Genomic DNA, 10,593 nt, shown 5'->3' on the forward strand with positions numbered 1-10,593 from the left:
AAGGACAATATGTGCTGTTAACTGATAGGTCATCCCCCCAGCATTTTTCGTGACAGAGAGTGAGTGGTACTTTCTTGAGACTAATATCCTTGTTATTCTTGCTCCTTCTCTTCATCTTCTTTCTCCTCCTCTTCTTCATCCTCCTCCTTTAATTGAGTGAGGATAGATAGGTTGATTGCATATCCTAGTAGCAAAGAATGGAGGTATAGAGGTGGTTTGAATGCTGACAACTCATTTAAGCTTAGCATTACTGTTGGTCCTTGTGAAATTCCTCAGGGAAAGCTTCTAAAAAGAAAACACATTAAGTCTTCACCAAACAATCCCATCTGCGTGATAATTCCCTGGTTCCAAGAATCAGTTGGAAATGGAAAAGCTACTTGAGTGACAAGAGCTGTTGAGATTTAGCTGGTAAAATTCAACAAGCATTTTCTTCAACAGAGAACAGAAAAAAGAGATGCTGAACTTGACTTTCACTTAAAAAACCATGATGGAAAACTACATCAGCCTTTCCTAATGCTTTCTTTGTTCATTTGTTTTTGAATTTATGGATGTAGTACATCCCTACTACTAATGTATTAAGTGTTTCTGGTAGGGACTTGGCTAGATGGCTCACCTTCTCTTATTGTTTTAGTTTTTTTGTGTCGCCTTACCATGGTAGGAGCTGAAAGAATACCGATGAGTGATTGGAGGGCTTCCTGGATTAGCGAAATTTCTTGTCACTGTGATTTAATAAGGAGCAATTTAAGAAAGTGTTAGAGGATCTTTGATCCAAGCACTTTCTGTTTATTGTAAACAGGTCATTAAGGTGTGGTTCAGCCAGCCTTACACACACCTTTAATCCAAGAGCTATCTGTACGAAGGATTTAACAAAGTAAACACTACCTCAAGAGGCAGAGTAAGAAACCAACTGACGGGGATTAAAGAATAGGAGTGACTTTGAGTTGAGGGATATTTAAGAAGTGGAAGTAGTCTTTGGTGCTTCTTTATGTAGTGGATATAAACATATTTTTGTTTTGATCCCATGTGAAGGATGTGAAACACACTTGTGTAAGGGTGTGTGTTGTTTTTCTACTGAAAACAGACTTGTGAGAGAACAGGTGCATTGGAAGAGGAACTACCTCTTGCAGGAGCATGGTCTTTGCCTACTGGTAAACATCCTAGTATGGACACTGAGAGGAGATACATAAATGCGCCCAAAACAAGAGGTGGGGCCTTTTATGTCTTGGCTATTCATCACTACACTTCAAGATGCTCCTAGAGAGACTCTCTCCAGTGAATACTTTGAGGTTCTGGATTCTGGCTGCTGATCCTGCCTCATGCTGCTGCTCTGGGTTCCAGCGGCTGCGACTGCAGTCACCTTCGCTGAATTGCTGGTTTGTTGTTTAACTGGTCTATTGGGATCCTGCCGACTACGCTAGTAGAATCACTCCAAGGAACTGAGATTAAAAAGGTCTACTTCCCTGTTCCTATTAACCTCTTTCCTCTCCTACCTAGGGTAGGTGGGTTGGAAGGGAGGTAAAAGCATTAAAGAACCCGAAATAAAGTAGGTTTGAAAAAATTCAAAGCCTACATCTTTAGCTTGGGATTTTTATCTTGGCTCTTAGATCTCTAGCTCTGGAGCTCCTTAGCTCCTTGGCCTTTGAGCCAGGAAGCCTTTGGTTGTGGGTTGTTTTTGTTTGTTTGTTTTTGGCCTTTTCTTCCTGGGATGCCAGCTGAGCTAGTAAGCCTTTTTGGGCCTTCTCCATTAGGATGTGAGCTGAGTAGGAGGTTCATCTTGGTTCTTTCTCTGCCTTTCTGAGCTAGCAGGTTTTTCACCACAGCATCTGGCTCCTGAGTCTTTATTGGTAAAATAGGATGATGTGGCATTTTCAGTTAAAGCAAGAAGAAAGGAAGGGTTTGTTCTAGTTTATGGTTTGTGCAGAGGATGCATCATGGCTGGGAAGGCACGCCTACTTGGTATAGCCATTGGCTACACCATCAGGGACATGAAACTGTTATGCTCACTTAGGTAGATCAGGAAGCGAAGATTAGACAGGAACCAGGGCCAGAAGATAAACCTCAAGGCATGGCTCCCAGACATCCATCTATATGCTCTAGTTGGTTCCCACCTCCCAAAGGCTCTAGGACTTCCAAAACCAGACACTTAGCTAGAGACCAACTGCTCAAGCATACGAGCCTATGGAGCCATTACTCATCCAAATTGTAACACCTAGAAAATGTCACAATGATTCCAGTTGTACCTAGTGCACTCCTGAACATGGATTCCTGCTCTGATGCTGATTGGGGATCGCACCTGCTTTTTGTATTGCAAGGCTATACAAAAAGATCTTGTTGACTTAACTGTTCTAACGACTATAGGTTTTACAATGAACTTTTTTTTTTTCTGGTAGAAGGGAATAGCAAGTCTAATATTCTTGTGAGGGAGTCACTGGTTACCATGGTAGAGTCTAATTAGCCTTCTGTTACCTTGTCCTCATTCTTGCCCCATTACAAATAAGACAAGGACTTTGTACTCTGACATGAAATGTGCCTTGATGGCATCTCAAGAATTGCTAAGACTCAAAGAGTTAAAACTAGACTCATTCCAAAGACTTTTCCATTATAAGAGAAACTTTAGGGCACCTAGCTCACACAGGGCCAAATAAAGTTGTGTTTTCACAGGGTTATCTATTCATGTCTTCAGAGTTGATATAACTGACATCCAAGTGGACTAGGCTCTTGATGGGCTGGTAGCAATAATTGGTATCATCTATGGAGTGCTAGTTTTGTCAATATGCAGGATGAAAAAGTTGTAGTAAAATGGTGGCTCCCATCAAGACTCCAAATAAAAGTATGTGAGGCCAGGCAATATATATTCAGGTTATTTTCCTTGTACAGAGCCCTTGAGAAGGCAATGAATGAAATGACAAGGTAATTACAAGCATAAGCTACAGAGTAGGTTCAGGATATTGGTGTCTTAATCACTGTTGTACTGCTGTGAGGTAACACTGTGACCATGGCGAATTATTAAAGAAGCACATAATTGGGTACTTGCTTCCAGTTTCAGAGGTTGAGTCATGTGGGGAGCATGGTATTGTGCTGGCAAAGCAGCTGAGAGATTGCACATTGAGATAATAAGCAGTGAGGCAGGGAGGGAAGGAGAGGAGAAAGAGGGATAGAGAGAGGAAGGGAGGGAGGGAGAGAGAGAGAGAGGGAGATAGATCACATGAGCTAGCTAGAGAGTGCATGGGCTTTTGAAACCTCAAAGCCCACCCCCAGCAACACCCCTCCTAACCCTTCCCCAAGTAATTTCACCAATTGCAGACTAAGTGCTTAAATATAGGAGCCTACAGGGAACCATGATCATTCAAACCATCACAAATGGAGATGGAAGCTATTTCCTGAGGAGAACTGTAGACACCAATGGCAAGACTGGGCCCACTTGGGCAGCCAGCAGTAACACCGAACAAGCAGGCCTGCCACACACAAGTTCACTTCACACTACACACGCCTCAGACTCAGGACAGGAAGATACACTGGTCACTGCTTAATCTGCTGGGAAAGATCACTGTTCTAATCTTGACTTTCTGTTCTTTGGTATCTCTCTTTTGGAGTAGACATATTTATTTGCTGACACTGTATATCGTAAGTATGAAACTTTGTTTTGGATTTTACAGAGACTTACACATAAAATACTGCCTCAAACCTCAAGTGATTCTGGACTTAGACTCTTAAAAACTACTTAGTCAAAAAGCAGGCAACATAGTCAATGTCAGAGACAGTCTGCGCTCCCCTTACTAGGGCACCCATTAAAGCTGGAGCAGCCCATCTGCTACATCTGTGTAGGGGGTCTATGTCTACTCCATACATGGTCCTTGGTTGGTCCTTCACTCTACACAGGTAACTCTGGGCCCTGGTTAGTTGGCTCTGTTGATCTTTTTGTGGATCTCCTGTTCTCGCCCCCCACCCCCCGGCCCAGGTCCTTTTATCTTGTCCCCCTACTTTTCCACAAGACTCCCTATTCTTCTTCCCATGTTTGGTTGTGAGTCTCTGCATCTGTTTTGAACTGCTGCTGGGTGGACCCTCTCAGAGGACAGCTATGCTAGGCTCCCATCTGCAAGTATAGCAGAGTATCTTTAATCACATAAGGGTTTGGCCCTCTCCCATGGTGCGAGTCTCAGGTTGGGCAAGGCATTGGGTGGACATTCCTTCAATCTCTGCTCTGTCTTTATCCCTGGACATCTTGTGGGTGAGGTAAATTTTTGTGAGTGGGTTGGTGTTCGCCTTCCCTCCACTAGAAGTCCTACCTAGTTAGAGGGTGGCTGCTTCAGTCTACATGATCCCTGCCAATGGCCATCCCCGGTGGGGTTGCTGAGCCAGGCCACATTGGAATAGAACGCTCTCAGTCCTGATGTGACCTCATATATTGGGGTGAATTAGTGGTGGTAGGGCTCCCATTTTCTGAGGAATAGGGGAGGGAGGAAAGGAGGAAGAGGGAGGTAGGGTGAGACTGTGAGAAGAGGAGAGAGGGTGCTACAATCATGATGTAAAGTGAATAAATAAATAAATTAAAAATAAATATAATTTTGAATTAAAAAAAAACTACTAAGTCTACAGAGTTTTAGAAGTTGAACTAAATTTATTTACACTCTGACATGGACAGAAACTTTGGAGACCAGGGATAAAATGTATTTTGATTCTGAAATGTCTCTTCTTCAAATGACTAATTTGCCTACTTGGAGATATATCTTAAAACATTAAAGACCACATGCAAATATTACCTTAATACTTCAGCTGACAAACTGTTGTGGATCTGAGAGATGAAAATCTATTCTACCCAAATTAAATGCAGTGGGCATTGAACAAGTGCATATAGGTGGGTTTAACCTAAGTTCTGAGAACTGGACGGGGATATGTTAATGAGCAGGACTTCTTACACATCTCTTAGTCTTTCTACTTACTCTCTATGTTAATTTTTTAACGTAAGGATAAGATTCTTCTTTGCAGTTATCTGGACGTCCTAGATGCATAGAAATATTAAAATCTACATATCTGCACATCTTTTCAGCCATATCACCTGCAAATTAGTGGGTATAACCGAAACATATTACTTAAGGAGATTAAAATTTTTTTTCTTTACTTGTGGATGAGCTGGCAACCCATTCCACAGTTTGACATTGAATGCGAATATTTGTAGCAATCACCAGAGTCTAAAGTATGAATTACATTTATTTATTTATTTATTTATTTATTTACTTATTTATTTACTTATTTATGTGATCACTTCACAGCTTGATCACAATCCTGTCCCTCCTCTCCTTTCAGTCCTGCCCTTATGCCCCATCTCCTCTTCCCCATCTGTTCTTCTCAGGAAGGGGAGGCCCCCATGGATACCAACCCACCCTAGTACATTACAGCAGAGCTAAGTGCATCCTCTCCCTCTGATAAGGCCAGATAAGGCAGCTCACCTATGGGAAAGGGGTCGAAAGGCAGGAAACAGAGTCAGAAACAGCCTCTACTCCTATTGTTAGGGGACCCATAAGATAATCAAGTTGCGCATCTATTTATATATAGCAGGCCTAGGTCCAGCCTGCTCATGCTTTTTAGTTGGTGGTTCAGTCTCTATGAGGCCCCATTGGTTCAGGTGAGTTTACTCTTTGGTCTTCTTGTGGTATTCTTGACTCCTCCGGCTCCTTCAATCCTTCCTCCCATTCTTCCACAAAACTCCCCTAGCTCGGCCTTTTGTTTGGCTGTGCGTCTCTGCATCTGTTTCCATCAGCTACTGGATGAAGCCTCTCACAAGACACTTATGATAGACTCCTGTCTGAAAACATAGCAAAATATCATTAATAGTGGCAAGGGTTGGCTCTCTGCCATCTGGTGGGTCTCAGGTTGGGCCAGGCATTGATTTGCCATTCCCTCCATCTCTGCTTCATCTCTATCCCTACACTTCTTGTAGGCAAGACAAATTTTGGGTCAAAGGTATTATGGGAGGGTTGGTATATTCCTCCCTCCCTCTGGGAGTCCCCCTGGCTACAGGAGGTGGTGACTTCAGGCTCCAAATGGAGTTTCAGTGAGTAGGGAATAGCCTTGAATGCATTGGCACAGGAGACAACTTCTTGAAGAAAACACCAACTGCTCAGGCACTAAGATCAATAATTAACAAATGGGACCTCATGAAACTGAAAAGTTTCTGTAAAGCAAAGGACCCTCTCAACAGAACAAAACAACAGCCTACACACTGGAAAATGATCTTCACCAACCCCTACACCTGACAGAGGGCTACTATCCAAAATATATAAAGAACTCAAGAAATTAAACACCAACAAATCAAGTACTACTCCATTTTGCACATGTCCTGTTTTTTTTTTCTGTTATTCTGTTGACTAAAGAAAATATGTTATGTTTCAGTTCACTGCTTTGTAAATGTTCCTATATTTTAGACAAATCATTAATATATAGACTGAATAGGTACTATAGATGAATAAGGGCTAGCCATTAAATCAAAACATTCATGAATGCTACTTCAGATTTTATTTAATCCTAACAAGCATTATCAAAGAGTGGCTATTCAGCTCTCATACTTTCATTTATATAGAATTGAGCAAAAGCATCATTTTATAACCATGCAAATAAAATGGCAATAGTTTTTCTTTCAATTGTTTTTAAATACAATAACACTATAAATCGTGTCTTTTTATCTCTCAAACTAACATCGTCATAACACTGCTTGTCAGTTTGATTCTTAGGAGGATTTATTTTGATATTATGCATGTTTATTTTTTCTTTTATCATAAATGCCACCATTATGTAATATATTTTAAGTAAAATTTGAAAGATTATTTGTGAGTAGAGGATTCTATTGCATATTTGTGTAATAATATAATGCAGATGTAAAATATTTTTTAAAATTATAATACTTTGACTACTATAATTTATTTTGTAGAACTGTATGCAGATAAAATGTAGGTTAAATGCTGACAATTATTTGAGCAACCTGAGTGAAAATAAATTTAGAATTATAGTAGTATTCACCTTGTTTTGCTCTGAATAAATAAAACCTGTGCTGTTTGAGTGTGAGAAAAAAAGAAAAAGAAAACTTAGAAAGATTAGCCGTTGTGAGGGATCACATCACTGTCCACATGTCTTCTACAAATTGGTGAAAATGTTTGGGTAGCGTGTGAGGTTTCTGTTTGAAGTAGCTGCCCAGATACCTAGGTTTCCAAGGCTTTGTCTCTAGAACAATGCCAAGAAGTAGGGCTCGGGAAGGTGACTGGATTATGGAGATGATCCTCAATAATGATCCTTATTTGGATGGATTAGGAAGCTATGGAAACTGTGGAAGATGGTGTGTTCTGGAAAGAACAAGGTCATCAGAAGCAAGCTTTTGAAGAACATAATTTATATCTGACTTTTCCTCTCTTGTTCCTCACTCTGGCCCCTGTCTTCCATGGTGGGGTTTGCTTCAACACACACATTCGAAATGCATGAGTTTTACTAGGATCCTATAGGCTATAGTTAAGAAGAAAGAATTGTTCACAAGGTGCTTATTTTAAAAATGTATTGTTATGTGTAAAAATCTATGTCTTTTCCTTTCCTAATTCTTTAACTTTTTAACCCAGCTTTTGTCTTGTCTTAATTTACTGCCTAGGATTTCCACTCCAAACTGAATACTCAAAGAGAATATCTTTCTTCCAGCCAGAAGGAGGCTTTTTATCAATATCTCACGGATCAATGTGTTAGAAGATAAAGGGTTTTGATCTTATTTAATCAGGTTACTAATATCCTTTTCTGATTATATTAACTTGAGAGTGTCACTTGTAGATATTTATTGCTGAAATCATTATGCTCACATTTCATTTGACTAGACTATCCCTGGTCTTTTACTTTCTGGGCATAGATTAGATAAGTTGTGGCCTTTTCTATTTGTGATATTTTTTATCATTGTTGTGAATATTGTGTGTTATTAATTTCCTGAAAATACTTTAGTTCTGTCAACTTGTTTTTCATTTCCTATAACTCCATGTGTGTGTGACTAATCATTCCTTCTTTAAATTTGATTTTTTTTCTTTGCTCTGATTGGTATTTTATTTCTCCTTTACAAGTTCCACATAATAGACAAAGGGCTTTTTAAATAACATACTGTTAACTTTGCTGGAAATGATCATATAGTCATTTTAAACAACACAAATGTGTACAGAGACTGAGGTTTCTGCAGCCCTCTAAACACCTTTTGGGGTTTAAAAAGGAAAAAAAAAAAGCAATATACTGACAATTCAACTGAGACCCTTAGAAAAACACAAGTTCCCTTACCATACCTATCATCCAAGACAGCAAAGAGCTCAAGCCACGGGAAGCCAAGAGCACCTCACCACACCAGGGCAGACCCTTCCTCACCCAACACTTCTTCAAAGGGCTCCTTATCCTCATCTCAGGAAGACAGCTGTCACACCAAGACAGGAGCAGCAAATACACCCTTTTGTAACATTTCTGAGTGTCTTAAACAGTACTTCATACCCAGCACCTCAGGAACTTCATGCAAACCATGTGTGTTACTTTTTAGTCTGCTCCTTTCATCTCGAGAGAGGGAACTAGGTCTTCCTAATTCATTGTAGGTACCTGCGGTAACAAAGTATTTCACCAGAAGGGATGTAATCAATGCTATTTGATAGGAGTAAGGGAAAGGAAAAAGTAATTATCTTAAAGAAAAAGTGTGTTCTAGGACACTAAATTATCAGACCAAAGCACAAAATACTGCAAAACTGTAATACAATACGGTCCAACGCAATGTTGAGTTCAACTGTTCAAGCAAGGGAGAATCGCCGGGTGTGGTGGTGCACGCCTTTAATATCAGCACTCGGGAGGCAGAGGCAGGCGGATCGCTGTGAGTTCGAGGCCAGCTTGGTCTACAAAGTGAGTCCAGGACAGCTAAGACTACACAGAGAAACTCTGTCTTGGAACAAAACCAAAACCAAACAAAAACAAGCACGGGCAGATCATTTTCTGAAAGGCAAATTGGGCTCTTACTCTGTAGCTACTTTTGTGTAACATTAAAAAATGCTGCCCCCTCAACAAGCGCTGACACTGATCTTGATCCTTCTTAGGAAGTTTGATAAAAGACAATAACAGCTCAGCGGTCAGCTTGCGAGGTCTCCCAGTGCTCATCTTCAGCATTCATCCGAGGCCTGGGCATCATCGTCTTCGTCCCTCACTTCTCGGTTTCTCCCTCAAGACTCCCCTTCTGGCATTTCAATATTCAGTCTCTCAGCTAGTTTCTGTGCTGTGAGCTTTGCCTGCATCTCCCCGGAATTCGGCTTCCGCTTTCTGCAGGGTCAACGACTCTTCTATAGAGAGCAGCTGTGCAGGCAGGTGGTGGAGCAGAAGGAGGCGCGCAGCTGTGATGTCATCAAGATGCTGCCTAGCCCTGCTTTTGCGTTGCCGCTCTTCCGAGGAAGCACAAGCACTCACACCTCTGTCAATGACTCGGTGAGTCACTCTGTTGTGTGGGTAGCACGTTGACCTTAAGCTTTTGAGGAGAGGGCACTGGGTTTCTGGCTCTAATTTCTAGCACTTGCATGTAATGCGGCTTCTTAGGAGTCTCGCTCTGGAGCCCTGGAAGGTCATCAGCGCTGGTGTTTTCTTCTGAGGGGTCAGTCTGGTGTGAGATTTTGATCTTTTGCAATTTAGTAATAAAAAGACCATCAGTGCTGCTGGAAATATCTTCCACTTGACCTGAAACAGGGCGCTAGGGAAGATGTCGGTTCTCTGCTGCTGGGAGCTGGGCCTGTGTTCACTGGACAGCCAGCCTCCAAAGTTTCCTCGGTCTCTCTGTGAGTGAGATGTGCAGGTTCCGGGGGTTCTGAGGTTGTTTTAGAGGATTTAACGTCCACAGAGGAACTAATGAAGTATCAAGCATCAGGTCAGAATTCTGGGCCTTGCCTGTGTCAGTATCAACTCTTGTGGTTGCTCTTTGCCTTAGCTTACAGTCTACACGAACAGGGTTAAACAGTTCACTTCTCCCACCAAGCTCTTCACGTTCTGCAGCGGCAGCTTTCAGTTTGGCTATGGTGTCTGAGATCTTTTTACCTTGATCGGGAAATTTGCAAATGAATTTTTCATTGAGCAAAAGTCTCTCCTGGTGCCTCAACCTCTCCTTCAGCACTACCTCATCCTCCTCCTTGTCGTCCTCCTGCTCCTCGTCCTCCTCGTCCTCGTCCTCCTGCTCCTCCTCCTCTTGTTTTGATAGTGGCCATAAGAGCCTGTAGACTGCAGTACCACCGAGGTAGCAAAATAACCGCAATCACTGCCGGACAAACAGATGATTTCTTAGTCATATTTGTTGAACAATGTATTTTTGCAGCTGCACATCGTTAGCTGATCTATTTCTCATATTGATTTTTAAGACTTGATGTATTGTCAATTATGTGTACGTGTGTGTTTCTCTGTATGGGTGTGTACATATGAAGAAGTAGTTTTGGAGGCCAGAACAGGGTGTCAGTCTTTCGGATCTGAAGCTACAGGCACCCAAAAGCCATCTGATATGAGTGCTGGCAACCAAAGTTAAGTCCTCAGCAAGAACATTCCATACACTCTAACACTGTGCCATCTTCCCAA

At 41.6% G+C, this 10,593-nt stretch overlaps 1 pseudogene across 1 annotated transcript; it reads right to left on the reverse strand.

Annotated features, from left to right (window-relative positions):
• Nucleotides 1-9,146: 9,146 nt before the first annotated feature.
• On the reverse strand, nt 9,147-10,270 carry LOC311580516 (DNA-directed RNA polymerase II subunit GRINL1A-like; annotated as a pseudogene). Its single transcript has one exon. The product of its transcript is annotated as a DNA-directed RNA polymerase II subunit GRINL1A-like (transcript).
• Between the last annotated feature and the right edge of the window lie 323 nt (nt 10,271-10,593).

The sequence above is a fragment of the Acomys minous genome, assembly GCF_964271855.1.
Source record: "Acomys minous genome assembly, chromosome: 13".
In the NCBI taxonomy this organism is placed as follows: Eukaryota; Metazoa; Chordata; class Mammalia; order Rodentia; family Muridae; genus Acomys; species Acomys minous.